Below are 6415 nucleotides of genomic sequence, written 5' to 3' on the forward strand. Positions count from 1 at the left end.
GGTTGAATTTCATTCGGCTAGGTTAGGTTAGGTCAGGTTTTGTTAGGTTAGGATAGGTTAAACCTCTATGTAGGTGAAGCCGAAGCTGAATGAAACGGTACCGTAAACACAACGAGTTTAATTGTGTTACGTGAAGTTAGGTTAGTTTTTTTTAGGTTAGGATAGGTTTGACCTCTTTGCAGGTTAAACCCAAGCTCATTCAAACGGTACCGCAAACACAACGGGACAACACAATCAGTTTAATTGTGTTTCGTGAGGTTAGGTTAGGTGAGGTTAGATTTATTTTTAGATGAGGCTCGAGTAGACCCATTCGATGTAGCACACATTTGCTACTGGGAAAATATGCTTCCAGAGCTTTACGTGTAGTTCAATAAATTTCTGTTAATTCAGGTTAGGTGAGGTCAGGTTCTGTTGGGTAAAGTTATGTTAAATAAGTTGATTTCAGGCAAGGATTGATCCTTTACAGTTGTCGACATGTTTTTGAAGTGGAAATTTGCATCACTGGCATTAATTTGAAATTTATTTCCTCAGTGCATGATTTTTCGTAATTTTTTGAAGTTATGGCTCAACCATGACGTGATGAGTGATTTTTGATACCGAATTTGAATTCAGCGCCCCAAAATCCATAGGAATACGTGCGTCTTGTTACCAGATCCGCACACTTTTTTTTTGTATTGACTCTGATCATTCGAAACAATGACGTTAAAGATGCCATTATGTCAGAGAGAGAATCTGATAACAAAGGGTGTTCTGGCTTCATTTATCGATGGGCATCATTTTAAAGAGCATGAGTTTCTTCAGCGGCACAACAACGAGACTTTTATTCTTCGAGCTACGATTGCAGGCTTCTGCGGAGACGGACTGGCAGTTCATTAAGTGTATGGACTTCTTGGACCTTCTGCGAAACGGTTTTGTCGAATGTGTCTTATTACCCGGAAAGAACTTCTTGCAGGAGATTTACTGCCAAAAGAAGCAAGAATTGAAGAGGTATTTCTTCGACACCTACTTGAAATTAAAAACGGAGCAAGTAAATCCAGTGAAATTATGACTCAAACTGGAGTTCGATGAAAGCCCTTTAAATAAATAGAAATATTGCTATGTTTCTCGCAATAAAATTTTTGATCCGATGCATGATTTTCTAGCTGGTATAGTGCCAATGGATTTAAAATGAGTGATTTATCACTATACCTTTGAACAACATTTCTTTACTGCGCAATATTTGAATGATCGAATTTCGGCATTTAATTATGGGCTTACAGAATACAAAAATAAGCCTTCGTCGAACTTTACTGAAGCAATTATTGATATACCGCTGCCCACGATCTTCCACAGAAGGCCATGCAAATATGGCGTCTAGTTAGAGCATTTCCCTTCTTAGTTCCTGGTAAAGTACCATCAGGTATTAAACACATGCATTTAATTATTCTTTTATTACGGATCATGGAAATTGTTATGACTCCAAAGCTGACGAAAAGTCTTCTACCTTATTTAAGACAACTTATAGCAGATTTCTTTGAGGTTTTCAAACAATTATTTCCGGACGTGAACTTCATCAACAAATTTCATCACCTCAGTCATTATCCTGACTGCATTGAATGGTCAGGACTACTAGCTCTTTACTCGTGCATGAGATACGAAGGGAATCATGCTCCCATAAAGCAAAGGGCTCAAGTCATACATAATTTTAAAAATGTTCCCAAATCTCTCGTGCGAGTCTGTCAAAGTACTCAGTGTGCATATTGTCGATCCTCTGCAAATTACCCAACCAAAAAACTCGTTAACTGGCTCGCAAGCAAGTACATCCACAGAGTCAGAGGTCCTTTTTTCAGTAAATTGGTTATATCTTTCCAGGTATAGAAGTATTTATTGGAAAACCTTTTACGTTTTCACACATTATTTTATGGAAATAGAAATACAAAACCGTCAAAGAAACATTGGAGAATCACGCACAAGGGCACAATCTTATATCGATAATTGAAAATGAACGGTATGGGGAAGACGATAGACGTTCTTTGATACGAATTTTGGTCGCTGCATTAAGACAAATATGATAAATCTGTAAGTAATTATTCATGACTAGCAACCATTTATTTTTTAATTGGATCAAGATCGGCAATTTAATTTTTGAAAGATGAATAATTGAAGAGGTTATTCAAATATTGTGTAATTCTTTGAAGGAGTGTAGGGACCGAATTTCTTTGAGAAATGCGATACTTAATACCTGAACGGCTTCATATTAAGAAAAATTATACCTAAAAAAATCGAGAGGCGCTGAAATTGTCAGGGTTTTTTTCAAAATTGGAGTAGATACCCTGTAATTGAAAAGAATTTGAAAACGGAAATTTAGAAGTTCAAGGAACACGTATGTTCATTTTAACGAGTTTTGTAATAAAACTTCTAGGACTAAATTTGTTTGTTTAACAGTATTTTAAAAGTAAATGTCATTTTTCAAAGATATTTTATTTTACCTACTGAAGTGTATGATTTATAAACGATCATATAAAATTTGTAAACTCCGCCCAAATGAGCTTCCAGAATTTATTTAGAATTATTGCCCTCAATTTTATAGCAATAATGCAATAAGTAGAAATAAACATAGCATTACGTACATAAGTAACTACTGATAAATTCTTTTGCAATATATTTTTATTCAATGTAATTTTGACTTCAAAACAAGATCGAACAAGACTTCGAATTCTTATTTAAAGAAGATATAAGCAAGAACTTTTTGTCGAAGTTTCCAACATTATATGCCCCGATGATTCTCGTGTACAGTCATGAAACAAGCCAGACATGTATCGTCGAGCTGCTGATATTTAAGATGGTGAGTAATTATGAATTTTCATTTTAAAGTCATTGTACTCTTCTGCATTACCTAAGCTAAAAAATATTTCGACCAAAATTTTGAATATCTGTTTCCTCATCATTTACTTACAATTGTTACCTTAACCATTTCAGATAATTGGAAAGCCTTAGCTCTGTTGGATTCATTGCTTCCAACTGCAAATTTCACCAAGAAAGGAAAAGCCAACGAGCCAGGAAAATGGAAAAAAAAGGTTAAGACCAAAAAATAATATGTTAGAATTCTTTAAAAAATTTTAAACCATCAATTTGTTACATTTTTATTTGTCTAATTATTCACTTTGCGATAACTAATCTTCAATATATTTTAAATGCGTGAAATTTGAACTCTTCATTTTCGAAGTTATTCTTTTCAAGTCTTAACTTGTAATCAAATCGTAAGTTTTAACTGTTAAATAAATGTAAGTTTGAAATTTTCTACATTACGTAATTCCATATCGAAGATTTAAAAATTAGATAATTCCAAATAACACTCCACAACCATTTTTACCTTTTCTTTTTTGTTTTAGAAGGACCATTAAGTAATTTCGATGTTTTTTTTTTGAAAAATCTCTGTAATTCTTTCGGGTTTTTGATTCCTTAGGATTTTAGTTCAGAGTTTCAGATTTCATTTGAGCCGCACTGCAATCGTTGAACTTGTTTGACTTTTTCCACATGGGCTGCAATATAGAAAATAAGACCAAAAATTTGGTGTGCTTTTTAAACCCCATTTTTACTAGGTAAACATTCATTATGGCAAAAAAATGTGTAATTGATTTTCTAATTTAAACCATTCTGCGCAGGCTAGAGTTGGCGCAGGTGATGAACGAATCATATTCAGCAGTGAAATCGCATCTCAATCCAAAGAAACCTTTCCGAACCTTCAATTAATTCGATTTCTTCCAGTAAGAATTCTTATTTAAAAATCTAATATATTTGTAGATTTGTAAAAGAAATTTGATTTATAACTATAAGTAATCTTAAAAAATATTTAAATAATGTAAATTTTCGTGTGTTTCAGGAAGGAACAAACATAACAGACTACGTAAAATCTGTTGCTTCGGAAATGCATGGAAGCGTTCAACCGTATGTGTTATGCGTAAGGGGAAAGAAAAAAAGATTCCTATTTTATTCAAGGAGACGGACAATTTATGCAACTAGATGCAGACTCAAGTTTCATTGTTGCGTTTGATATTCTTTTCAAGTTACATTTTGTAACTAACGTAAAGTTTGCTGATTTATTGTACTTTTTTTACAACATCCTTGAGTATTTTGTATACAAAACACAATCATCCGTTAAAGATTCTGTTTCATCTTTCCACACTACTTTGACCAATTTTAAACCGTTTGAAAATGAAAATGACCCTCTCGAAATTTCAGAGAATAACTAATTATTACGTTTAATCATCTTTTTAAGTTAAGTATCGTTTATGATCATTAATGTTCAAATCTATGTAATCTGCAATTATTCGCACTAAAATTTTATATCATGCTACAAAAAAATATTGTGTCGAATAAATTAATTCTAAACACTTTTATCTCTTAGTCCTGTTAATTTCTGATGGAATCTTAATTGTTAAGTAATTCTTGTTTTCTAAATGTTAAATTAAATTAAAAATTAGGATAACGGTAAAATATTTTTAAAAAAATATTTTGGGATGGTTTAACTTATAAGGGAACATTCTTTTAGTATGTAATGCTATTCACCGAGAATTTTATTTCCCCATTTATCCTTCGTAATTATTTTTTTACCTTTTAATTTGTTAGAAATTTTCTTTACGTCAAACATAATCTTCCTTAAGGAGCAGCTTATGATAATATCTGACGTCATGTAATCTGAGTTAGAGTTCCAGCGAGCTTACAATAAAATTAAAAAAGATGAAATTTAATATATTACTGAAAACTAAAAATTTCCTGTGGCAGACATCGATGCTTGTTTATGTATTATATTATTTTCCAAAGTCAAATTTCTGCTGCAGAAATATTATAATTTTTAGTATAATTACCCATCTGGTATTTATTAATTTTGTTTGAAAGCGTTGGAATTCAAATTCTGATTATATAATAGAAGCCGGCACTAAAGATTATTTAAATTTGGCGCAAAATTCTCAGGCACAAGTGCTGCCATCTACCGGTTCATAATATTTCCCTATACTGATTCAATCTGTAACCTTATTCACTGAATGAATAAGTAACGTTCCACTGATTGTCAGTGACCCATTTCTAGCTATTTGAATTGGTGAAATTTCACTGATTCAGATTTAGAGAGTAGGAAGTCTGCACGGATAGAAAATTCTAGGCATTATCGCGTGAACAATTTTCACGCTTAAATGGCAAGCATTTCTCTTGGAATATATTCATGGATGCTTCAATTAATCGCACGATGCAACTCCGCAGATATAAGCACAGCTCACATGTAAAAATGCCAAAACTTACTGGGGTTAATAGCAAGCGGTGCTGTGCTCTAATACCGTGAACTTATATCCGAGCGAAATTTCCAAGTGCCTCCACGGACTTTTTCGGTGAGTTTCCTTGCGATTTGCTTGTATGGGGTAAGTCATGCCTGCTGTCTGTTGACAGAAGGCGTGGCCGAAAAGCCAGTTGCAAGGAGACTCACGGAAAAATTCCGTGGGGGCTCTTAGAAATTTCCCTTGATTAAGTTTACGTTATTAGAGTGGAGCAGAGCCTGCTATTAACCCACTATCTACTGGGATCTTCGCATAAGCGTTTGTACGATTAGGGAATAGGTTATTTCCTGCTTACAAACCATGAAATCTTAGAAAATAAATCAAGAGATGCCTGCGATGTGCGCCTGATAAATGATCCATGTGTTAATACCTTGAACTCTTTTGCGATAAACTCCGGAGTGTTTCTCCGTGTGAGAACGGGGTGACTAAACGCCTGACCGCGAGTGTTTGGTGTATATCATTTTAAGCAATTTTAAGTTAGAAACATTAAAAAGAACTTGAAACCTCTGAAAATCATTAAACAGCTTCAAAACGTTATTTCAAAATGTTGAAAAATCTATACTTTGTTTTAAAAATAAGGGATGTTTTAAAATTTTTAAAATTTAAAATCCTGGAAAATTAAAAAGTAATTAAAATGATCCAAATTATTTTTTTGATGATTTCGGATGTCTTTTGAAATCTTTTTCCATATTTAGTTCAAATTAATTTTTTTAAATAAAAAACAAATATAAATTTTTCCAGGAATCTTCAGAACAATTTTTTCTTTTCTTTAACCCTTTAAAAATTTTATTTCAAATCTTCAAAAATCTATATTTTGTATTAATAATTTTTTGAAATCTTTTCAAGTTTCAAATTATGTTCGAATATTTTCAAAACTTCTACATATCTTTTAAACTTACTCGAATTTTTCCTAATTGAAATTAGGCATTTAAATTCAACAGTTATTTATATTTAAAAAATAAACAACTTTACTTATAAATAAAAAATTGTTATAGAAGAGCAATTAAGATTGCAATGTTTAAAGTTTAAATTTAACGCTCTGACATTTTATTTTATTCATAATTGGTCATTTTATATAAAGATTCAAACATTGATAAGTATATATA

At 32.2% G+C, this 6415-nt stretch overlaps 1 long non-coding RNA gene across 1 annotated transcript; it reads left to right on the plus strand.

Annotated features, from left to right (window-relative positions):
• The first annotated feature begins 3381 nt into the window (after nt 1-3381).
• Nucleotides 3382-4202, plus strand: LOC117173496. The gene is made up of 3 exons (XR_004467201.1): nt 3382-3581; nt 3645-3746; nt 3863-4202. It is a non-coding gene; the product is annotated as an uncharacterized LOC117173496 (long non-coding RNA).
• Nucleotides 4203-6415: the final 2213 nt, after the last annotated feature.

Source organism: Belonocnema kinseyi, chromosome 5, assembly GCF_010883055.1.
Source record: "Belonocnema kinseyi isolate 2016_QV_RU_SX_M_011 chromosome 5, B_treatae_v1, whole genome shotgun sequence".
In the NCBI taxonomy this organism is placed as follows: Eukaryota; Metazoa; Arthropoda; class Insecta; order Hymenoptera; family Cynipidae; genus Belonocnema; species Belonocnema kinseyi.